This window comes from Thalia democratica, unplaced genomic scaffold (genome assembly GCF_965202585.1).
Source record: "Thalia democratica unplaced genomic scaffold, ktThaDemo2.hap1.1 HAP1_SCAFFOLD_905, whole genome shotgun sequence".
Classification (NCBI taxonomy): Eukaryota; Metazoa; Chordata; class Thaliacea; order Salpida; family Salpidae; genus Thalia; species Thalia democratica.
This window is the reverse complement of record NW_028139852.1, coordinates 3,308-28,916: the sequence shown is the minus strand read 5'-3', so window position 1 is coordinate 28,916 and position 25,609 is coordinate 3,308. Positions and strand designations below refer to the sequence as shown.

Here is a 25,609-nt window from a genome sequence, read left to right as displayed (position 1 = left end):
AACTAACATATTAAAACAATTATGTCGTATAACAAACTGCAAAAGTATATTACGTCGATTGAGCTTCTTGATTTCACATCATTAATAAATTCCTTATTAGTTCTAAAGCAAAAAAGTCACTAACGATTAAACAGACATGTTTATTTGTATAACAAGTCCGAGGTTAATCAAATCTCGCCCAGGTAATCTTCTTTAAAACCTTCACTTAAATCTATATAACATACAAAATGTTTTAATTACGACTTCTTAAATTAGTACTTTAGTAGACAAAAATTCTTTAAAATTTACTTTATTATGAACAGTTGAAATAACGTAAGTATAAATGAAATAAGTACTGAAAAAAATTTTGAAATAGAGCAATAAATTAAATATAGTTAAATTAAGTATAACTAAAGCAAAATTTTATAAAAACTACATCAAGTTTTTTGTTTACTTTAATCAACTATTTTTTCAGACGATTATTACACGCAACATATTTACTTTTTATTCATTACAGTAAGCCAGCTTGAAATCTATTGACTTTATTCAGGGTGTTTTTTTTGCACCTCTAAATTTCTAGAAACCTATATTAGAGTTTCACTAAACAAATAAATTTTAACATTTTAATGAAGTAACTTATACTCATATTTCATATTTAGTTTTCGCTGAATAATTTTAAGTTCTTGTGTTTTTGAAAACCTGTAATACAATAACTTTTAAAAGATATCAAGAAATTTTTTAAAGAAGTTTCTATTATTATTCGTAAGAAACTGTTTTTGAAATTTTAAGTTTTGAAAACTTTTAAATTTTAAATGTAAATTTCTTCTTCTTTATATACATCATATTTTGAAAGAAAAAAAAGCAAAATAATAAGTTTGCGACACTTAACTTTTATAGATAAGTTTATTATGTAATATATCTTATTAAATCTTTAAATATAAATTACCATTGGCTAAAAGAAAGAAAATTAAATTTAAGTTCTAGTAAATGGCGGGTTCTAAATATTGAAAAACTTCTTCTTTTGACTATTTAAACAGTATACACTTTCGTTTTAAGAACTTAGAATTTAATAATAACAGTTTAAATGAAAACTACCATACTAATTACGATTACTAAATTTTATTAACTGTATTATTTCGAGTTTCATATATACTGGTATTAATATTCTTAAAAAGTTGTATTTTATATAAATTCGCTTTAAATTTGAATGCAACTTGCCAACCTGGTCTCCATAATTAAAAAATGTACATTAACCATATAAAATCTCTTCAAAGAAAAAGTACGGAGTAGTCTTTAATGGCTGCAAAACTCATTATATCTCATTATATTTGACGACTACCAAAACTTAATACTTTATCTTTAGAAGACAGAAGACTTATAATTTTCGTAATGCTTTTTAAAACTTATTAACTACAGTTAATAATTAATCCTTTTTAACTTTAATTAAATAATTAATTACCACGAAAATAAACCATTGATTTATAAACCTAACGAAAATAAACCATTATAAACCATTTATATAACGTGTAGAACTTGGGTAACTCTATAGTTTGATTACGTTAGCAGCGCCTTTCCTCTGTAAATAATACAAAGTTTTTCAATATTTTCGATAGATATTTTTTTAATCTGTGTTCCTAATGTGCTTTGGACTTAAAATTTAGCGGTCAGTCAATGTACTTAATTTTTTTATTTTTTTTACAACTGTCTGTACCTTAATTCCAATAATGTTTATTTTAATTGTATCGATTATGCTTAGGCAAAGCGAAAAAAATAATTGATAAGAAAACAATGGAATACAAAACGGTTGCACAAATGTACAGAACCTAACTCTAGAGTCAGGATGTGTATATCCGGTTGATTTTTGAACAGAAAAAAATTTTATTCATGAACTTATGTAGTTTGTTTAAATTCTGGCATTCTAGTATGTTCTAAAAGAATTTTATAAAAGTAACCATGAACCTTATTTTAATGAAAAAGTGCGTAATTCAGACTGTTTTGTTGATTGCTGCACTAAAATCATTGAAATGGTTTACTAAATCGTCTCAATATGTGTTGCTGAATTTTTAAGTGAAGGTTTTTTTGCTGGAAAGAAAGTGGAAGTTAATTCTAAATTGAAAGATTGTGCAGCTATGTTTAGTTTTTTTGGAACTCACTGATCGATGAAAGAATTGATGTTAAACTTGCTTATTCAGAAGTTAAAACCAAATTTGTTAAAAACCTTCTCCTTCAAATCATAAATAAGTCAATTAGTACTGTACAAAAGTGTTAAATTCTTTTGCTGTTAATCTATAAATATTAGATAAAACTATAATTTCTGATTTTAAGGTATATAAATTTGCGTCTCTTTGTTATGTGGCATTCAGTTTAACTGGCCCAGATTTTGATGCCTGGGACGAGCCTAGGATAACAAACTTCTAATAGCAAAGAATATCAAAAATTAAGTTTTATTAAAGCAAAATTTTAAGTATTAATGAAACAATAGTAATTAAAAATGAAGTAGGTAATTGTTTCACTTATTTTAACAAAAAAAAAGCATATTTTATAAAAGTTATTTGTATAAAATGTATCAAGCAATAGTACAAGGGAGAACTAAATTTTCTATTTTTTACCAGGTTTCAGTGGGAAAAATTCCGACCTTCGGAAGTATCAATAAAATAGTAAAACTGCTTTATAAACACTATACAACTTTTGTATAGTGTTTACCAGGGGCGTAGCGTGGGGAGGGACACTGGCGCATGCGTGCCACCCAAAAAAGGAAAAATGTAAAAAAAAAGTATGTAATATCTTTATCCTTTATAGTTTATTTTTTTTGCTTAATTTGCCTTTTTTCAACTATGTTTATCTAGTATTCAAAAACTTAAAAGAAATTTTGAATACCAATTAGTGACCAGTTAGGAAAGTATATGTTATTACTCAATACACTGATTCGGTGCGTAATTGCAAATGCGCACCGATGTTGATGAAAAACTCCATAAGGAAAAATTTTATAAGTTCATTAACTTCATAAGAATTTAGACTCAAAAAGTACGCAATTAATATAGCGCACCGCTGTAGTATAACCTTATGGCAGATTATTTTTCTACAAAAAGTTTAAAAAATACGTCACGCTTAAAGAAAAATTAAACAATTTTACAATTTTTTTTTATGCTACATTGTTAAGACTACTGCTAGTTTTCTGAACTTTATTTTTGTAAACATCAAGAAAAAGCGTGTCGGCCTATGAGAAATAAACTTTGTTTGTGATTTTCATTTTAAACAAATACAATCAAATGAATTAAATTTAAAAAGTATACTTTTAACTATTTTACAAATTTGTAACAAACTATAATAACAGTTATAAAGTTGGTCTATTTATACTTCTGTGTAACTTTATTAAAATTATGTGCAATGAGGTGTTGTTATCACTATTGTATTGTATATTAAAGAGATTGATATATTTTTCGTAAATAAAAAAGATACTTTCGTTTTGTTAAATATATTAATTTTAAATATAAAAAGTTTACTGTAAGTTATAAAAACAATTTTTATTTAGTAAGTTTACATTTTTGCAAGTATAAGTAATTCTAATGAAATTTATACTTTTATTTAATTGTTTAATTTCATAATATATAAATATTTTTTAAAACAGTTAACGAACTTATTTTACTTAATAAATTTATTTCAATTTTTTTACTTATAAAAAGTTTTTTTATAGCTAATTACAAAAGTTTTAATTTAGAAGATTTTTTGAGAAAAAGAATTGCGCACCCCCTGACCAAAATGTTTACGTAAATAAAAGTTTTAAATTTTTTTTTTAAATTATATAAATACAAAAAGATAACATTTATCGAACTAAACAAAAAAAGTATATGAGAAATATTGTTTGTTTATAAAAACATGGTTTATGACTTTTAAAAAGTTATGCTAACTTTATTTTAGTAACTAATATTAATAAAACCATTTGAACTTAGTTTTTAATAAAACTTAACAAAATTGTATACGGAATTTTCAAGGTAATTACATATTTTCCTGGTCCAATTTCCTTACCTCTTTTTTAAAACAAAGTTTTGGACAAAGTTTTATTTAATATGTATTGTACAAATAAATTAATCACCATAAGTAGTTTATAAAACAGAATAAACATCTAAGTTTGAGTAAAAAATTGTTAACTGTTTTAATACTGTCAGTACAAATTTCAAGGTATAAAGCTCAAAAGTTTTTGATTGTAAACAAGTATGCTTAAACCAAAGTGATGTTTGTAAGCATTGTAGGTTTATAACCTCATTAAGTCACATACAGACAGGTTCTCTTAGTATAGTGGTGAGTATTCCCGCCTGTCACGCAGGCGACCGGGGTTCTATTCCCCGACGGGGAGGTGTTTTAAAAATTTATAATATTGTTTAAAGATTTCTCTACTGTTGATAAAAAATAAAAGTATATCAAAATAGATATATAGAAAATTATTATTTATAGTATAAAGTTGTAATTTCATACATGCTGGCCTCAGTTTATTTCTAAATCTGTGAGCTAATATTGAAGACATAAGTGTGCTATATCATCTTTAATAGTGATAAAAAAAGTAGCCAAATTAAGTAGTTTAGCTTCTTTATTTTTCAGTTTAACTTCTTTGGTTTAGTCTATAAAAATAAACATCGTTTGGTCAGGTCTTGCCTTAGGCTGTTGTTATAAATTCTACATCAGGCAGACAGGCAACAAAAAATATTACCTTTATAAATTATAAAATTTGAATGCGCTTAACTGACTGCATGGCCTAATGGATAAGGCGTCTGACTCCTAATCAGAAGATTCCGGGTTCGAGTCCCGGCGTGGTCTTTTTACTATGTAATTTAGATTTACACATAATATAAAAACTGAAAATAATAAATGAACATATTAATGACTTTTATATACTTTAACAAATACATCACCTAAAAAACTGCTTTAATAAAATTGTATATATCGTTCTTATATGGAGACTATATATATACTATCTTGTTATTGTAAATAATAAGTTATTGAAATTTGTATGCTTGGAAATTAAACTAACACCTCTTTTGCAATTTTCATTCGCAAAATTCTAACTGAAAACAAACTACCTTAACAATTTTGATAGAAGTCTTAAGTATATGGTACATAAGTATAAAAATAATTATCGAATCAAATTCAAACGGTTTACATAATACTAATGTTTTGTTCAAATAACATCTTTAAAAATATGACCACGATGGGACTCGAACCCACAATCTTCCGGTTCGTAGCCGGACACCTTATCCATTGGGCCACGCGGCCGGTCTGTTGTAAACTCGTATTAGCAACTATAAATGTTAAGTTTTAATGCGCGCGTGAACTATTCACTTCAAACTTTTCTCAACTATTCTGCGCAATGCAAATAAATTCGGCCAAGTGGTTACGTCACAATGATAATTGCTTGTTAAATGAGATTACATCGCTGTTAGCTTTTAAGTTCAGCTGTAAATCTTATTGGCTCAGAAACTTATTAATGAACTCTTTTCGGTTGCTTTAACTTCACTTAACTATAAAAAAACGCTATTCAAAAAATTTAAGTATTTTGATATTTAAAACTTAAACTTTATCATAAATTTTATTACCAACAGTTGAATTTTAATTGCTACGTCAAACTTGAATATTATTTTGTACAGCATTGTTGATAACAATTTACGCCGAAAAACTTGCTTTCTGTTAGTGTTGGAACCTATTTTTCGTCTTGTGTATATAGAGTGTACAAAGCAAAAAATAAACTTTTAATGGTTACAACTAATTATGTATTTTTAAAAACAAGTATAAGTCCTTATACGTTTAAACGAATTCCAAATACAATTAAAAACAAAATATAGTTTATAAAAATTACACAACTAGAATTATATATATAATTATATTTTACAAGTAAGTTACATATAAATGCTTACTTTTTAAAATGTACTTCGAAAAATGAAGAAAGTTATAAGTGTTTTATAAATATCTAAGTTTGAATTTTAAAACACTTTGTTATTAAAAGGTTGTGGTTTTTTTTAGAATGAATTTCGTAGTATAAATTTACACGTGTCTTTTATACATAGTATATATACAAAATGTATTTGTTAAAAAAGAATGCAAAGTATCAAATAAAAGCTACGTTAATTTGAAGCTAAGTTAAAGTTATATTCTGGTTAAAGTGTGCTGTAAAACACTATTCAGAAGCCCTTGTCGGTTTAATATCAGTATATAAACACAATTAGCTGCATATCGGCACAAGTTAGCGTAGTGTAGCGGTTATCACGTTCGCCTAACACGCGAAAGGTCCCCGGTTCGAGCCCGGGTGGAAACATATTTTTGTTCAAAAAAAATACTGACCAAAATTCCAATAAACACATATTATACAACTAAGATAATCTAACTACCATCTATTTTTTCTGTTTTATTGATTACTGAAAAGCATAATTTATCAAACTTTAGCTATTTACATATATTCACGTATGAGAAGTCAATAATTTTATTTTGCCATTAAATGTAATCAAATGTTTTTAAGCTATAAATTTTAATAAAGTGAATTTTATATATTTTTTTCTATTATTAGTGTAGAAGCATTATAAAAATAAGTAAAAGTATTTTGGAGAATAAAAAAATGATTCAACAGCTTATATTTCTGATTTACGAATTTTAAACATTAAACCAATTTCAGACAAAAATGCATTGTCCGGGAATCGAACCCAGGCCTCCCGCGTGGCAGGCGAGAATTCTACCACTGAACCAACAATGCATGTATCCCACTCGGATTGTAACGTTTATAAATTATTTTTTCACTTATGTGCTCAGTATAGCTGCAAATACTATTTATCCAATGCTTATACTTGCTTAAAAAGTCCATTATTGCATTATAAGTTTTAAAAACAAAGGTTTTCATTTTTTGCCCGTTATGCAAGAAAAAATTGTTTTATTCCAAAGAAAAACATTTATGCTTTTTTTATTTTCAAAACCCAAGATTTATACCAAAAGTTGTTATTATTTGATGTACTTTCTAGTTATATAAAAATGTACACAAAAATTTTTGAAATACTTACAATTCATACCACAAAAAAAAGTAAATGTCGATTAGGGTTGAAACCAGTATACTAAAATGAATTTGAAAATTTAAAATTAACATAGGAGTGTGTTGATTGTTTTTTACAACATTTTTAAATAAAATGTAAAATAGTTGTAAAAACTAAAAAAAAAAGCTTTCAGAAAAAATAGTTTTCCAAATAAAGCTTTAAGCTATACAAAATTGCAAAACTTTATTTTTTACAATAATACTTAAAGCTAGTAATTTTCTTATGGTTGTATAGTATTTACTAAAGCATGTGGAAAAAAAAAAACTGAACTGAGTCAGCTGAGAGTATTAAATGTTGGAAATCAAGCAAACCAATCGAATATATATTTTTTATTTTTTTGTGTGCATTACGTCACAAATAAGTTTTACGCGTAATCAAATAACCAGGGGTAGAAATTTTTATGGGTACTATTTTATGAGAACTGTTTTGTGGGTAGAATTGCTGCAATTAAATTAAAGCTAGTTTATGGAGCTTTATTTTTGTAAACATACAAGAAAAAGCGTCTAATTTAAATTATTTATTGAAAATTTACATTGAATTATTTTGTTAAATTGTAAAAATAAATTTTTAGCTGACTTAGTCAACTTTTATTATTGACCATATAGTTAAGAGTAAATCATGGTTACATACTTAACTGCTTATTTTATAAAACCAGAACTGTGTTTTTTATGAACTATAACCAACATATTTTTTTGTGTTGATTTTCTGTACAATACTGTTGAACAACCTATACTTAAAGTTAGCAAAGTTATCAAAGTTTGTTTAAACATAATAATAGTTAGTCATCACAGTTAGCCATAGGGTGGGCAACTTACGGCGCGCGGGTTAGATCCGGTCCGCAGAGTGGTAATTACAAGGTTAAATGATACCCGCAAAGGCGTTAACTTGCCCGCAAAACCAAGCTTTTGTACTTCTATTACAAATTTTTTGGTTTAATGTTAGTTGTTAAAGCTTAAAGGGCTGGCTAAACTAATTTTGGTGTAACATACTAACTCAACCGTGAAAACGTTAATCTTTGTAAAAAATAAAGGTTGAGGCGGATTTTATTTTAGCAAAAAGAAAAAAATTAGATTTTTTTATAAGTAAAGAAAAGTTTAGGGTACGTAAAAAAGTAAGTTAATAGTTTTTTACTTTCATTACCTTGTAAAATTCATTACTGAAGTTAACTATAAGTTTTAAAAAAATAAGCAATATTGCTGCTTACAAATTTTAGATTAATTATAAAGAGAAACCAAGGCTTAACTTGAGTTTTTGAATAAAATATAGTTTTATTTTAGATAGTGTTTAAAAATCCTAAGCTAAAATGCGTCGACCGGGAGTCGAACACGGAACTGGTGCTTGGAAGGCACCAATGCTAACCGTTACACCATCGACGCTTGTTTTAAATTGCAACAAATTTAGTTTATAAACTTATCTCTAAAAACAATCCATGTGTAAAGCAGTAAACACTAAGTAAAACCAGCAGTAAAGCTTAGCAATTAGCAGTACATCTGGAAATAATTTTGTGCACTTTAATCTACATTTACAATTTAAGTAACATTCTTTAAATATTTTAACAAGCTTTATCTTTGTTGAAGTAATATTAAACTTTTATTTCTTTAAAGTTGTTAGTACTTGATATAATGCTAGAATTTAGATTGTATTGCAAATATTACAAACTTTTTTTTTTCTTTATAATGAAAAAAATATGCTAAGGATATGTTAAAGCTAAACATTAGATTTTGTGAATACATACTGTCATGTACAATGTTATTTAGTTTATATTTTTTTAGTTTGAACGACGACGTTTCGACTTTTCATCAGTTTTTCAAATGTAAAACTGAGCAAAATAAGTAAAAATTAATTTAAAACAATTAAATATACGAAATAAATTAAATATTAAGCTTGATATAACGAGTTATATAACAAAATTATAAACTACAGTAAAGTTACAGGTTAAATAAACATTATACATTGTTAAAAGGAAAATGTATATTACTAGTCAAAAATTCTTAGTGTGTCGGTAATACCCTGTTTAGTTAATTGCTTGATTAAAATTGGATTATAACGTTTAATTAAAATAGCTTCGCTGTTCAGGGTCTCAAGTTGTTTCAGGGTTTGTGATGACTAACTATTATTATGTTTAAACAAACTTTAATAACTTGCAGACTTTAAGTATAGGTTGTTCAACAGTATTGTACAGAAAATCAACACAAAAAAATATGTTGGTTATAGTTCATAAAAAACACAATTCTGGTTTTATAAAATAAGCAGTTAAGTATGTAACCATGATTTACTCTTAACTATATGGTCAATAATAAAAGTTGACTAAGTCAGCTAAAAATTTATTTTTACAATTTAACAAAATAATTCAATGTAAATTTTCAATAAATAATTTAAATTAGACGCTTTTTCTTGTATGTTTACAAAAATAAAGCTCCATAAACTAGCTTTAGCAGGTCTTTACATTTAATGTAAAATTAGAAAAGAAAAAGAAAATTTGAAAAATTTTTTAATTTACTTTTCAGCGTGACGTATTTTTGTAACTATTTTGTGTAATTTTTTAAATAAAAAACAATGACAAAACATTAAATCATGGGCAAAATTAAATTGCAGCAATTCTACCCACAAAACAGTTCCCATAAAATAGTACCCATAAAAATTTCTACCCCTGGTTATTTGATTACGCGTAAAACTTATTTGTGACGTAATGCACACAAAAAAATTAAAAATATATATTCGATTGGTTTGCTTGATTTCCAACATTTAATACTCTCAGCTGACTCAGTTCAGTTTTTTTTTCCACAAGCTTTAGTAAATATTATACAACCATAAGAAAATTACTAGCTTTAAGTATTATTGTAAACATTAAAGTTTTGCAATTTTGTATAGCTTAAAGCTTTATTTGGAAAACTATTTTTTCTGAAAGCTTTTTTTTTTTAGTTTTTACAACTATGTTACATTTTATTTAAAAATGTCGTAAAAAACAATCAACACACTCCTATGTTTATTTTAAATTTTCAAATTCATTTTAGTATACTGGTTTCAACCCTAATCGACATTTACTTTTTTTTGTGGTATGAATTGTAAGTATTTCAAAAATTTTTGTGTACATTTTTATATAACTAGAAAGTACATCAAATAATAACAACTTTTGGTATAAATCTTGGGTTTTGAAAATAAAAAAAGCATAAATGTTTTTCTTTGGAATAAAACAATTTTTTCTTGCATAACGGGCAAAAAATGAAAACCTTTGTTTTTGAAACTTATAATGCAATAATGGACTTTTTAAGCAAGTATAAGCATTGAACAAATAGTATTTGCAGCTATACTGAACACATAAGTGAAAAAATAATTTATAAACGTTACAATTTGATATGAGATACATGCATTGTTGGTTCAGTGGTAGAATTCTCGCCTGCCACGCGGGAGGCCCGGGTTCGATTCCCGGACAATACATTTTTGTCTGAAAATTGGTTTAATGCTTAAAATTCGTAAATCAGAAATATAAGCTGTTGAATCATTTTTTTATTCTCAAAATACTTTTACTTATTTTTATAATGCTTCTACACTAATAATAGAAAAAAATATATTAAATTCACTTTATTAAAATTTATAGCTTAAAAACATTTGATTACATTTAATGGCAAAATAAAATTATTGACTTCTCATACGTGAATATATGTAAATAGCTAAAGTTTGATAAACTATGCTTTTCAGTAATCAATAAAACAGGAAAAACAGATGGTAGTTAGATTATCTTAGTTGTATAATATGTGTTTATTGGAACTTTGGTCAGTATTTTTTTGAACAAAATTATGTTTCCGCCCGGGCTCGAATCGGGGACCTTTCGCGTGTTAGCCGAACGTGATAACCGCTACACTACGGAAACTTGTGCAGATATGCAGCTAATTGTGTTTATATACTGATATCAAACCGACAAGGGCTTCTGAATAGTGTTTTACAGCACACTTTAACCAGAATATAACTTTAACTTAGCATCAAATTAACGTAGCTTTTATTTGATACTTTGCATTCTTTTTTAACAAATACATTTTGTATATATACTATAAAAGACACGTGTAAATTTATACTACGAAATTCATTCTAAAAAAACCACAACCTTTTAATAACAAAGTGTTTTAAAATTCAAATTTAGATATTTATAAAACACTTACAACTTTCTTCATTTTTCGAAGTACATTTTAAAAAGTAAGCATTTATATGTAACTTACTTGTAAAATATAATTATATATATAATTCTAGTTGTGTAATTTTTATAAACTATATTTTGTTTTTAATTGTATTTGGAATTCGTTTAAACGTATAAGGACTTATACTTGTTTTTAAAAATACATAATTAGTTGTAACCCTTAAAAGTTTATTTTTTGCTTTGTACATTCTATATACACAAGACGAAAAATAGGTTCCAATACTAACAGAAAGCAAGTTTTTCGGCGTAAATTGTTATCAACAATGCTGTACAAAATAATATTCAAGTTTGACGTAGCAATTAAAATTCAACTGTTGGTAATAAAATTTATTATAAAGTTTAAGTTTTAAATATCAAAATACTTAAATTTTTTGAATAGCGTTCTTTTATAGTTAAGTGAAGTTAAAGCAACCGAAAAGAGTTCATTAATAAGTTTGTGAGCCAATAAGATTTACAGCTGAACTTAAAAGCTAACAGCGATGTAATCTCATTTAACAAGCAATTATCATTGTGACGTAACCACTTAGCCGAGTTTATTTGCATCGCGCTGAATAGTTGAGAAAAGTTTGAAGTGAATAGTTCACGCGCGCATTAAAACTTAACATTTATAGTTGCTAATACGAGTTTACAACAGACCGGCCGCGTGGCCCAATGGATAAGGCGTCCGGCTACGAACCGGAAGATTGTGGGTTCGAGTCCCATCGTGGTCATATTTTTAAAGATGTTATTTGAACAGAACATTAGTATTATGTAAACCGTTTGAATTTGATTCGATAAATTATTTTTATACTTATGTACCATATACTTAAGACTTCTATCAAAATTGTTAAGGTAGTTTGTTTTCAGTTAGAATTTTGCGAATGAAAATTGCAAAAGAGGTGTTAGTTTAATTTCCAAGCATACAAATTTCAATAACTTATTATTTACAATAACAAGATAGTATATATATAGTCTCCATAAAAGAACGATATATACAATCTTATTAAAGCAGTTTTTTAGGTGATGTATTTGTTAAAGTATATAAAAGTCATTAATATGCTCATTTATTATTTACAGTTTTTATATTATGTGTAAATCTAAATTACATAATAAGAAGACCACGCCGGGACTTGAACCCGGAATCTTCTGATTTGGAGTCAGACGCCTTATCCATTAGGCCACGCAGTCAGTTAAGCGCATACAAATTTTATAATTTATAAAGGTAATTTTTTTTTGTTGCCTGTCTGCCTGATGTAGAATTTATAACAACAGCCTAAGGCAAGACCTGACCAAACGATGTTTATTTTTATAGACTAAACCAAAGAAGTTAAACTGAAAAATAAAGAAGCTAAACTACTTAATTTGGCTACTTTTTTTATCACTATTAAAGATAATATAGCACACTTATGTCTTCAATATTAGCTCACAGATTTAGAAATAAACTGAGGCCAGCATGTATGAAATTACAACTTTATACTATAAATAATAATTTTCAATATATCTATTTTGATATACTTTTATTTTTTATCAAAAGTAGAGAAATCTTTAAACAATATTATAAATTTTAAAAACACCTCCCCGTCGGGGAATAGAACCCCGGTCGCCTGCGTGACAGGCGGGAATACTCACCACCATACTAAGAGAACCACTATACTAAGAGAGAATACTGTCTGTATGTGACTTAATGAAATTATAAACCTACAATGCTTACAAACATCACTTTGGTTTAAGCATACTTGTTTACAATCAAAAACTTTTGAGCTTTATACCTTGAAATTTGTACTGACAGTATTAAAACAGTTAACAATTTTTTACTCAAACTTAGATGTTTATTCTGTTTTATAAACTACTTATGGTGATTAATTTATTTGTACAATACATATTAAATAAAACTTTGTCCAAAACTTTGTTTTAAAAAAGAGGTAAGGAAATTGGACCAGGAAAATATGTACTTACCTTGAAAATTCCGTATACAATTTTGTTAAGTTTTTTTAAAAACTAAGTTCAAATGGTTTTATTAATATTAGTTACTAAAATAAAGTTAGCATAACTTTTTAAAAGTCATAAACCATGTTTTTATAAACAAACAATATTTCTCATATACTTTTTTTGTTTAGTTCGATAAATGTTATCTTTTTGTATTTATATAATTTAAAAAAAAATGTAAAGCTTTTATTTACGTAAACACCAGTGGCGTAGCGTGGTATTTTGGTCAGGGGGTGCGCAATTCTTTTTCTCAAAAAATCTTCTAAATTAAAACTTTTGTAATTAGCATTAAAAAACTTTTTATAAGTAAAATAATTGAAATAAATTTATTAAGTAAAATAAGTTCGTTAACTGTTTTAAAAAATATTTATATATTATGAAATTAAACAATTAAATAAAAGTATAAATTTCATTATAATTACTTATACTTGCAAAAATGTAAACTTACTAAATAAAAATTGTTTTTATTACTTACAGTAAACTTTATATCTTTAAAATTAATATATTTAATAAAACGAAAGTATCTGTTTTATTTACGAAAAAAATATCAATCTCTTAAATATACAACACATTAGTGATAACAACATCTCATTGCACATAATTTTAATAAAGTTACACAGAAGTTAAAATAGACCAACTTTATAACTGTTATTACAGTTTGTTACAAATTTGTAAAATAGTTAAAAGTATATTTTTTAAATTTAATTCATTTGATTGTATTTGTTTAAAATAAAAATCACAAACAAAGTTTATTTCTCATAGGCCGACACGCTTTTTCTTGATGTTTACAAAAATAAAGTTCAGAAAACTAGCAGTAGTCTTAACAATGTAGCATTAAAAAAAAATTGTAAAATTGTTTAATTTTTCTTTAAGCGTGACGTATTTTTGTAAACTTTTTGGAGAAAAATAATCTGCCATAAGGTTATACTACAGCGGTGCGCTATATTAATTGCGTACTTTTTGAGTCTAAATTCTTATGAAGTTAATGAACTTATAAAATTTTTCCTTATGGAGTTTTTCATCAACATCGGTGCGCATTTGCAATTACGCACCGAATCAGTATATTGAGTAATAACATATACTTTCCTAACGGGTCACTAATTGGTATTCAAAATTTCGTTTAAGTTTTTGAATACTAGATAAACATAGTTGAAAAAAGGCAAATTAAGCAAAAAAATAAACTATAAAGGATAAAGATATTACATACTTTTTTTTACATTTTTCCTTTTTTGGGTGGCACGCATGCGCCAGTGTCCCTCCCCACGCTACGCCCCTGGTAAACACTATACAAAAGTTGTTTAGTGTTTATAAAGCAGTTTTACTATTTTATTGATACTTCCGAAGGTCGGAATTTTTCCCACTGAAACCTGGTAAAAAATAGAAAATTTAGTTCTCCCTTGTACTATTGCTTAATACATTTTATACAAATAACTTTTATAAAATATGTTTTTTTTTTGTTAAAATAAGTGAAACAATTACCTACTTCATTTTTAATTACTATTGTTTCATTAATACTTAAAATTCTGCATAACAAAAAGGTGCTGTAACCAGGATTCGAACCTGGGTTGTCACGGCCACAAGGTGAGGTACTAACCACTATACGGTTACAGCCAAACGTTCCTACACCGGGAATCGAACCCGGGCCGCCTGGGTGAAAGCCAGGAATCCTAACCACTAGACCATGTAGGACTTGCATTTGCGACGCTTATCACAACTTTAAGCTATAAATAATTGCATTGTGACGTAATAATAAACTACATTGCAATTAAGAAATGCGTCGATTAGAACTTCATGTATGTGAAAAATTCTAATAGTTATATAATGATGAATGTATTGTATAAGTTGGTTTTTAATTTCTCTGTTCTTTAAATAAAAACACTGCTAAATACTACTTTTACAACCGTTTCGTTTTTTGTTGGTTTTTAATCAATATTTCATCATTGTAATTACTATTGTTGATAAATTTTAAAATAACAACTTTTGATCAGTTACTAAACTAAGATTAAAAGTTAATACCTATTGGCTACGTTTGGAAAGTTAATGTAGTAATGATTGAACTATCGAAATGAAAAACTAAATGAATAACATCAATTTCTTATAGCTCGTAAGAATTATTAAAAATATGTTTGACTGATTGGTTAGTAAACTTTCGATTTTGACTTAACAAGAAACTTACTCTATTTATTTATTTTTTTGTTTTTTAACCTAATATTTTTTTAATAGTTTAAGCATTATAGAATAAGCCCATTTTATTTCAAGATTCGACAACAACATAACTGTTATACATAAAAAAAAATTCAACTACAGATATGTAATTTTTTATAAACATTAAAGTTTTAAACTAACTTATTAGTTAATACTCAAACAATATTCACATTTATACAAACTTGCTTTTATCAACTTAAAGTTTATACTACAAGATGATTTACACAGAAGAACAGCATCTTCAAATAATTAAAAAAAATTAAAAGTTTTGTAAAAATATCTAATACAGCCATATGGAAGAAAAAATTTTAGAGACTGAATTTATTAGCATTTTGAAAAAATTATTATAAATATATATTCCCTTACATTTTTAAGAAAAATTAATTTAAACTTTTAAGTAATACACTTTTAACAGTTACAAACAGCTTGTATGGAGCGGATTTTTGAAATAAAACCATATAGAAATTTATGATCAAAATAAAAAAAGGCTTTTCATAGTCTTACTTCTTATTTTTTTTTTTCATTTTAGACCGTAATTCCTAATTATCATACTTAGAAACTTAATATTCACAATAAAAATTATAATACCATTTGTTTAGAATTATAAAAACTAATATCTAGCTTGCACTATATTTAAAATAAAATTTAGTTTATAAATTATGAAAAAAAAAATCATTTAGTAGTTATTTGCAATTAAAGCGCACTATAAAAAGTTATTAACCAACAACCAGTCTATCTCCTCAAAACTTACTGCTTTTTAAAACAAGACTAAATCTATAAATTTCTAAAGTATTAGTGATAAAATAAAAAACTAAAGTATAAAAATGCTTGTTGAGCAATAACGGAAAAAAAGAGTGAGCTGGGTTTTTAAATATAGATAAAAAGAGCAAATGTTGGCTAGCATTTCAGTTAAAAGTAAAGTTTCTTTAACTATATATTTTTAAACTGGCAAGATTTTGGTACATCAAGTATTGAATTTAACTAATGTAGTTTTCATAAAGCAAGAAAATTAAATTTATAGTTCAAATAAAGTCAAACACGTATACACTAACTAGTTTAATGAGGCTTCAACCTCAGCTTTCTGTTTTCTTGTGCTTGGATGTCACTATTCTGTGGACATGTGGTGGGAGTCGAGTAGCCTTCTCATCTGTAAAAAAAAAATTGCAACTTTCTAAAAACTAAATGAGGTACAAATTATAGTACAACAGTAAATAAAAACAAAAAATGTTTCTTTAAATCTACACTGATCATCATTTAAGTTTTTAATACTGTAAAGCAAATTTATTTTGCACACTATGGCGTTAAGTTATACATAATAAAATTTCCCTCAACTCACTGGGCGCGTCCTGCTAATGACCAAATTTATTTTGTAAGTTGAAGAAAATAAAATTTCACTTTTAAATTTTTACAGTCAAAAAATTTTGAGCTTTATACCTTGAAGTTTGTACTGACAGTATTCAAAAGTTTCACAACTTTTCAAGCAAAATTTGATACTTTTCTGTTTATAAAACTACCCATGGTTTTGTTGAAAACTAAAGAGCAACACGGAGTATATTAACTTAAGTGTTTTATAAGTTATTAACTGATAAAATTCAGGTTAAAACAAGGTTATAACAGTATATAAATTAAAAAGATCTTTTTTAGTAGATTCATTTAGAATATTGCATTAGTTTATAAAGATTAGTTAAATATTAGTTTGTCAAACTTTATAAAATATAAGGTTATCAGGTTTTATTAAACATTAATTTATAAAGTTTTTTTGAGCATAAATTTATCAAGTGTTAAGAACTTTATTATTAATAAGATTGTGAAGTTTTTTGACATTGGATTGTAATTTTTTACTAAAATTAGTTTATAAAGTTTATAACGAGACTTTATAAAGTTTTATTACACATAAGTTTAAAATTTTTAATGAGTTTGTTTAAAAGTTTTGTTGCGCATCTGTTTATAAAGTTTTACAAAAACGTTATGTAAACCAAGTTTATAAAACATTATTTAAAATAAGTTTGTAAAGTTTTATAAAATTGAAATTTATAAGCAATTATTCAATATCAGTTTTTAAACTTTTACAAAATGCAAATTTATAAAATTTTATTTAACATAAGTTTTTAAAATTTTCGATTATAGATTTATAATGTTTAAATTATTAAGTTTGTTAATAATAAAAAGAAAAAAAAAAGAGAAAGTTTACCATCTAATAACTGATATTGTCTTAAAATGTTAAATACTTTTTTGTGGAAAGTATTTTACAGTATTGTACTTAAGCTATCATGAGGTCAAAATTAAGGCTTAATGGGAATTAATAGTTTTTTCATAACTTGATATTATTTTGTAGAGTTTTAACTAAGCGATAAAGAGTTTTTTACAGATTTTTACAGTACAGCAAAAGTTAAAAAAAATAAGATATTATGTTTATGTTTGTCATGAAATATTAGTTTTGAATAGAATAAAAACATTTCTAAAGTTTTTTATTTTTTATTTTTTCTAAGAAACATTTCAAAAAAATATAACGTATCTATTTTGGAAATATAACGCAGGAGTAAATTAATTTTAGTGATTTCTATTTATTCGTAGTTTTGTTTTCTCCTCCCTTAAGAAATCTGTTGAGATCTAGATTATAACTAGCTAAATCTAAAAAATATATTTTAAACTTTAAAAATCTGAAAAAAATCAACTTGTAGCTTACTTAATACTCACAAAATAAGATCAAGTTGTAAATAAAGTGACCTACACTTCCTATGGCATTAACTTTTTTTAAGTATTTTCAAACCCCTTACGGCTTTACCTACAACAATTCATTATATTTCATAAAAAAATGGTTTACAAAACTTTAGTAATTTGTTATATTTAAAGGAACAGCAAACCAAACCGCAAAAAGTATTTCATAAAGTAAATAGAACAAAATAAAACCCAAGTTATTTTGCTTTCGTAATACCTAAAAACTTTAACGAATATAAACTCACTTAACTCTTCAAGTATATTTCAGCTCCAAGAATTTATATTTAATTTTATTTCTTTTTAGTTTTATAGTCAAGTAGACAGAGTGGCTATTGGGTCTCTTCTTATGCCTACGTTCGCTATTATCTTTATGGGATATTTGAAATCTTTGTCTGTTGAAGAGTTATCATCCCAAGTCCTTTACATAAGGTACATGGACGATTGTCAAGTTATCTCACAACAGAGAAAGATAATAAGACTTTGTTTTATAAGTTAAACGTGTTACATGAAAAAATTTAATTCACTAAGGAAATAGAAGTCAGTAGCAAAACTTTTTTTTTTGTTGTATTATTTACAAAGAGTAAAGCTAAACTGCCTACCGGTGTATAAACAAAAACTTTTTTAAAGGACAATACTTGCATTTTCAATCTTTCTGCACCAAAAAATTAAAAATAAACCTGATATGAAGTTTATATTACAGTTAGTAAAATGACTTTTAGTTTTGTTATTGATATGCTTCCATACACTTTAAATTTTAAGTAGTTAAGGAAGATTAAGTTGTCTTTTATATATTCTTAGAAAAGTTTTACAAAACCATTTAGTGATTAATTTTAGTACAATTTTTTAAAGAATATTTTTATAGTTTGTGTGATTGACGCCTAAAAACACATATGGTTCACATAAGATAGAATTTTTTTTAAAATAGCATTGAGTTACAAACTTTAAAATAGCACTACGTTTATCGTAAACGAAACGTTTTGAATTTTTATTGTATTTTTGACTTTTAATGTTTTATTTTGCAAGTGTAATTTTATTAAAAAAATAGTGAACTTGCTAATTTATTTACCAACTTTATTCGTGTTATCAGGGATATAAAACTTAAAAACGTAAAAAAAGTATAACATTATCGTAATTCAACTATACTAAACTATAGCTTAAGTTTTAATAAGTCAACATACACTTCGTTAAAACAACTACTTATGTTCTCAATGTTACGTCATAATGCTTATTGTAAACGTAGTAAACACCATTATGTCGCAGTCATACATGGTCTAGTCCTAGTGGTCTAGGATTTCTAGCTTTCATCCAAGCGGCCCGGGTTCGAATGACATTGTAGAAATTTTATTATAAATTTTATTTCAATCAATTCTTTTTGAAAGTTTTTATTTCTCGTTATGTTTTTTCTTTACTTTATACAAGTGTCAGCATTACATACAAATTTTTAAAATATATAATGTTAAAACTAAATAAACGTTATATAACAAGTATAATTAGAAGGACTATTCATGACACTTGACAAGTTCACATAAAATTAAAGTTAAATAAATATATCTATTTATATATATATATATATAAATATGAATGTGTGTACCAAGAGTTCTGCAAAACCTCTGCTTATCTTTAAGTAATTGTGTTTAATATTTGCTTAGTTACCTTTCATTTAAATTTCAATTATTCAGCTTAACAGTGTAAATTTATTTTGAACATTAAAATAGATGTGCTTTAAATAAGTTATCTATATGTTTAAAGTAAATTAAAGCCTTATTTTGAAATTATTAAGCTTGTTGTAAGTGTTTAATAAGGTTCACTAAATACTATAAAATTTTTATATAATATTCCTAAAAATTACTTGATATTATAAAAGTTAAAGATTTTGATATAAAGTTTTAGTAAATAAGATAAAAGTTTAGCTTAATTAAAGCTGTAGAAATTGTTTTAAAAATTGTAATTAATTTTTTAACTTTAAAACTAATTTTATAAATGTTGTACTTTATGTTATAAATTTAGTAACTATTGTAAAAAAAGCATTACTTTATGTTTTAAAGATTGTAAATAATGTTCTAAAAGATACGCTAAATGTTTTTAATACTATTCATGTTGTGTTAAAAAGTTTTGTAAATTAAAAAAAAAATTCTTAAAGTTAAAAAAATGTACTTAATGTTATAAAGTTGTACTTAGATTTATAAAATGTTGCACTAAATATTATAAAAGTCATGTTTATGTTTTAAACGTTATACTTAATTGTATAAAAAATTGTATTCAATGTTGTGAACTAATTTATTTTTTGTTATTTATTGCTTTTAAATTGTTTTTTTAATGATTAGTAGATGAGTTTTTATTTTTTTAGTTTGAATGGGTAAACGTTAAAAATTTTTTAAATAATATTTTAAAGTTGTACTTAACTTTATAAAAAAGTAGAATGTTATAAAAGTTCACTAGAAAGTTTAAAACTTGTAAACAATGGAATAAAAGTTGCACTAAATGATATAAAACACTTATTTAAATGTATAGGAAGTTTTCAATAATGTTGTAAAAATTCAATTAATGTTATGAAAATTTTTCCAATGTTTAAAATTGTGTTTATTGTAATAAATGTTGTAGTTTGTGTTATAAGTATTTTTTTGTTTAATTTGAGTAATAAATTAGTTTTTTTATTTTATAGTTTTAAAAGTTAGACTAAATTTCATGCTTATTAGTTTTTCGTTATCATTTTAGAATATGTTTTCAATGTTGAGTTCTGTTTTAATTAATATTATTTTAGTTTTACTAAGTAGATTTTTAGGTTTAGTTTTATTTTGTTTTTATAACACAAAATTAAATGTTTAATAAATATTTCTTTTTAACAAGTATTTCGTAAAGCATTTTGAACTCCTTTAAATTTTAAATTTCTTTACATTTAATGATTCTGTATTATGGTCTGCAATTGTTATTAACAGTATGCAATGCAATTAAATAAACACTGTGCAGCATTTTGCTCTAGGCTAAACACAAAACTTATTTATAATTTAGTTATACGCCTTCTTGACGCACGGGGATATAGCTCAGTGGTAGAGCAATCGACTGCAGATCGATAGGTCCTTGGTTCAAATCCGAGTGTCCCCTCTATTTTTAAGATTTCCTGAAAATATTAAAAATAAATTATAGTAAAACTGTTTTTTATCAATAAATGCTGACTAGCTTGATTATATAATACTAAAGCCATAACGAATACAGGTAAAGAAATTAAATAAAACATCAAATACAAGTAAGTTTATATCAAATTTTGAGATTACTTGTTACTTCAATACTAAAAATTGTTCCCAGATTGGGAATCGAACCCGGGCCGCGTGGGTGAGAGCCACGAATCCTAACCACTAGACCACCTGGGAGGACGTCTGAATTGAAAAAATAGCATTTATATAGACTCAAAGAAGCGCTAAAAGTTTTTAAAAGTTTATTTCTACCAAAAACTATCAAAATATTTTGATTTTTTTATTTTGTTGTTTGTCGTGTAGTGAAGTTAATTGTTTTTTAATTATTTAAAACAAGACTTTTATAAATGCTCAGAGAAAGATTAATAAATATTGATCACTAATGTAATTTTTAGTTAACGTACTGTAATAACAACATATATATTATATATAAACATTAAAAAATAGAACAAAAAAAAAAGAAAACATTTATTCATCAACTTTAATAATCATAATTTATAGTATATATCATTTGCGTAGCGTGGTATTTTGGTCAGAGGATGCGCAAATTTTTAATCAAAAATTTCCTTAAATTAAAGCCTTTAGGCCGCAAATTTTTCGGGGTCAATTTTCTCGGAAATTTAAAAAATTACTAAAAATCTATCTCCAACTTCATTTTTCAAGCGATCATCTTCAAATTTTAGAAAATGTTTCTTACATTACAAGAAAAAAACGTTACTTATGAAATTAAAAAAATAAAATGAATAAAAGTTTTATAAAAAAATTTAAGAAAAAAGTTTTTTTTTTCAAACAAATTAAATTATTACCACTAAATTTTGAATTCACAAGTAATTTTTTTTTGTTATTGTATAAGATTAAACTGGTAAAGTTTGAAGAAGATTGCTTGAAAAATGTAGGAGGAGATAGGTTTCAAACAAACTTTTTCGCTGTTTTAGTTTTTCCTTCCAATAGGTAACCTATTATGCGGCCCGACGTTGACTGGTCATATCTCAAAAAATAAATCGAATTTCTTAAAACAATAAAAAGCATCTTAAAGCTTAAAAAAAATCTTTCAAATAAGATCAACTTCTAAAAAACATGGCTCAATCACCCTATGGCCTTAAACTACAAATAAATAGTCAACTAAGTATATTTATTAATACCTCAAAACATTTTTCTCTGTGCAATTTCTAAATAATGTTCAATATCTATTTTGTATCAATAAAAAAAAAAATTATATAAAACTCAAAATAACTCATACTTTAAGTTTGTTGCAGCTTTTAACATACTATCTTTATCTTTTAAACAAAAATGTTAAATATTTAGTATTATATTTAAAAGTTTTAATTTTTTTTATAGGCGAAACCTAAGGCTAGTTTTTTTTTTAACTTCTACATTTTTACCTATATTGCAATATAAAACTGTAAAAATAAGTCTTAATTAATGAAGAAAATCTTAAATATAAACAGATTAAAATTAAAAATTTCATACCACTTGAACTGCAGTCTTGAGTAAAAGCAATATCTGGTGTTGGTCTGCTATTTTTCAATTCAAGCTTTTGAACGTCAGATAATTTTCCTACCTGACATATTTTTATACTTGCAACATTGCATACAATATTACTTTGCATAATTTTTTATTGATAATCTAAAAATTAATGAAACAAATGTTTACTTTTTCTTTAGTATTATAAAACATATTTTACAAATAAAAAACAAAATACAATTAACTTTGTAGATATCAGGATTGCCTTGCCACTCTTTGAGTCCAAATAACTGTCCTGAGTTTGTTTAAAAATGTCATGTTTCATCATAAGCACTTAAAATTCTTTACAGAATTTTTTTATTGTTTTTAAACTAATAGATACTAAGCTTTATAACAAAGCTTTTAAGGCCACTAAATCTACCCTGAGTTAAAAAGAAAACAAGTCTATCCTTAGTCAGCCTAAGCTTAAAAGTACTTATAATATTCTGAGTTATCATGATTTTACTGAGTCATACTAAAGTTTTCTTAAATTTCATAAAATCCTGAGTTATGCGGGGTGTGGAAAGATTTTACTAAATGGTTCTGATACAAAACAAATTGTTTAAAAGATAAATATTTTAAGGTCAACTTTTTCAATGCTTTTAAAAATGCACAAGAAATATAACTTTTAATTTATCTTAAAGTCTTTTTTTCAAAGATTTTTAGGGAATAGCCTTTTTTAAATACTACAAACAGTTGGTATAAAGAAATTTTTTTTAAATATCATATAAAATTTGATTTAAAACAAAATAAATTTAAATTTAAAATTAATCAATTATGTCTTTTAGACTAAAAATTGATTGTAAAAATTCAGTTTTACAAGTTGCTATAAATTTATTCATGATGTGACTAAAGAAATTTTAGAAATAACTTGCTACAAAAATTGCTCAATTTTTAAACTTTATGGCTGGTAAAAAAACAAAGTTTGTTTTGTTTGTTATCTTAATAAAAAAAAAAAAAAATTAGTTAATTTAAACAACATTTTTTGTATAGTGAGATTAAAACTGTAATCACAGTATGAACTGTTTGTTTATTTTTTGTTTTAATTTATTTTATTTTTTTTTTCTGTTTTTTGTTATTTTTTCTTTTAAATTATGTTTTTAATATTTTTTATTCTTATTATCAATTTATTTTTATTTTAATAGCAGTTGTTTGTTGCTATTTTTATACAGTTTGTATATTCTTGAATCATTATCTTTATAAAACATGTTTAGCTTTATGGTTTGTTAACAAAATTTTAGCATTTGTCCTTGTAAAAAATCTGTCATTAGGTTATACTACTACGGTGCACTAACTAGTTGCGTACTGTTTGCGTCTAAGTTCTTATAAAGTTAATGAAGTCATAGCATTTTTCCTTATGGAGTTTTTCATCAACATAGGTGCGCATTTGCAATTACGTACCGAATCAGTATACTTGGTAATTTCCCTAACTTGTCACTAATTGGTATTCGAAATTTCGTTTTACTTTCCGAACAGTAAAAAACATAGTTGAAAAAAGCCAAATTAAGCAAAAAAAAAACAATAAAGGATAAAGATATTGCATTTTTTTTTAATATTTTTTTTTTGGTGGCACGCATGCGCCAGCGTCCCTCCCCACGCTACGCCCCTGGTATATAAGATTCAAAATTTTAAATAACAACAAGTCTATTAAACAAATAAAACAACATTTTTTTAAACTTTTACACTGTTATATAAAAAAAAATTCAGTCAATATAAACTTAGATTTAAAAAAACTTACATCCAATAGAAAATAACTGATATTTGTTTAATATAATAGTGTAAAAGTATAATAAAATGTTGTTTTATTTGTTCAATAGACTTGTAGTTATTTTAAATTCTAAATCATTTATACTTTAAATTATGATTATCAAAGGTGATGAATAAATGTTTTCTTTTTTTTTTGTTCTATTTTTTAATGTTTATATATAATATATATGTTGTTATTACAGTACGTTAACTAAAAATTACATTAGTGATCAATATTTATTAATCTTTCTCTGAGCATTTATAAAAGTCTTGTTTTAAATAATTAAAAAACAATTAACTTCACTACACGACAAACAACAACATAAAAAAATCAAAATATTTTGATAGTTTTTGGTAGAAATAAACTTTTAAAAACTTTTAGCGCTTCTTTGAGTCTATATAAATGCTATTTTTTCAATTCAGACGTCCTCCCAGGTGGTCTAGTGGTTAGGATTCGTGGCTCTCACCCACGCGGCCCGGGTTCGATTCCCGGTCTGGGAACAATTTTTAGTATTGAAGTAACAAGTAATCTCAAAATTTGATATAAACTTACTTGTATTTGATGTTTTATTTAATTTCTTTACCTGTATTCGTTATAGCTTTAGTATTATATAATCAAGCTAGTCAGCATTTATTGATAAAAGACAGTTTTACTATAATTTATTTTTAATATTTTCAGGAAATCTTAAAAATAGAGGGGACACTCGGATTTGAACCAAGGACCTATCGATCTGCAGTCGATTGCTCTACCACTGAGCTATATCCCCGTGCGTCAAGAAGGCGTATAACTAAATTATAAATAAGTTTTGTGTTTAGCCTAGAGCAAAATGCTGCACAGTGTTTATTTAATTGCATAGCATAATGTTAATAACAATTGCAGACCATAATACAGAATCATTAAATGTAAAGAAATTTAAAATTTAAAGGAGTTCAAAATGCTTTACGAAATACTTGTTAAAAAGAAATATTTATTAAACATTTAATTTTGTGTTATAAAAACAAAATAAAACTAAACCTAAAAATCTACTCAGTAAAACTAAAAT

The 25,609-nt window shown here is 25.4% G+C and overlaps 13 non-coding genes across 13 annotated transcripts; 6 read left to right on the top strand and 7 right to left on the bottom strand.

The window, feature by feature from the left end:
• Window positions 1-4,718: 4,718 nt before the first annotated feature.
• On the top strand, window positions 4,719-4,791 carry Trnar-ccu (transfer RNA arginine (anticodon CCU)). The gene has a single exon. It is a non-coding gene; the product is annotated as a tRNA-Arg (tRNA).
• Window positions 4,792-5,174: 383 nt separating this feature from the next.
• On the bottom strand, window positions 5,175-5,247 carry Trnar-acg (transfer RNA arginine (anticodon ACG)). Its single transcript has one exon. It is a non-coding gene; the product is annotated as a tRNA-Arg (tRNA).
• Window positions 5,248-6,214: 967 nt separating this feature from the next.
• On the top strand, window positions 6,215-6,283 carry Trnav-aac (transfer RNA valine (anticodon AAC)). The gene has a single exon. It is a non-coding gene; the product is annotated as a tRNA-Val (tRNA).
• Window positions 6,284-6,644: 361 nt separating this feature from the next.
• Window positions 6,645-6,715, bottom strand: Trnag-gcc (transfer RNA glycine (anticodon GCC)). The gene has a single exon. It is a non-coding gene; the product is annotated as a tRNA-Gly (tRNA).
• Window positions 6,716-10,413: 3,698 nt separating this feature from the next.
• Window positions 10,414-10,484, top strand: Trnag-gcc (transfer RNA glycine (anticodon GCC)). The gene has a single exon. It is a non-coding gene; the product is annotated as a tRNA-Gly (tRNA).
• A 360-nt stretch (window positions 10,485-10,844) lies between these two features.
• Window positions 10,845-10,917, bottom strand: Trnav-aac (transfer RNA valine (anticodon AAC)). The gene has a single exon. It is a non-coding gene; the product is annotated as a tRNA-Val (tRNA).
• A 958-nt stretch (window positions 10,918-11,875) lies between these two features.
• Trnar-acg (transfer RNA arginine (anticodon ACG)) lies at window positions 11,876-11,948 on the top strand. The gene has a single exon. It is a non-coding gene; the product is annotated as a tRNA-Arg (tRNA).
• A 384-nt stretch (window positions 11,949-12,332) lies between these two features.
• Trnaw-cca (transfer RNA tryptophan (anticodon CCA)) lies at window positions 12,333-12,405 on the bottom strand. Its single transcript has one exon. It is a non-coding gene; the product is annotated as a tRNA-Trp (tRNA).
• A 2,415-nt stretch (window positions 12,406-14,820) lies between these two features.
• Trnae-uuc (transfer RNA glutamic acid (anticodon UUC)) lies at window positions 14,821-14,892 on the bottom strand. Its single transcript has one exon. It is a non-coding gene; the product is annotated as a tRNA-Glu (tRNA).
• Window positions 14,893-21,156: 6,264 nt separating this feature from the next.
• On the top strand, window positions 21,157-21,228 carry Trnac-gca (transfer RNA cysteine (anticodon GCA)). The gene has a single exon. It is a non-coding gene; the product is annotated as a tRNA-Cys (tRNA).
• A 194-nt stretch (window positions 21,229-21,422) lies between these two features.
• Trnae-cuc (transfer RNA glutamic acid (anticodon CUC)) lies at window positions 21,423-21,494 on the bottom strand. The gene has a single exon. It is a non-coding gene; the product is annotated as a tRNA-Glu (tRNA).
• Window positions 21,495-24,995: 3,501 nt separating this feature from the next.
• Trnae-cuc (transfer RNA glutamic acid (anticodon CUC)) lies at window positions 24,996-25,067 on the top strand. The gene has a single exon. It is a non-coding gene; the product is annotated as a tRNA-Glu (tRNA).
• A 194-nt stretch (window positions 25,068-25,261) lies between these two features.
• On the bottom strand, window positions 25,262-25,333 carry Trnac-gca (transfer RNA cysteine (anticodon GCA)). The gene has a single exon. It is a non-coding gene; the product is annotated as a tRNA-Cys (tRNA).
• Between the last annotated feature and the right edge of the window lie 276 nt (window positions 25,334-25,609).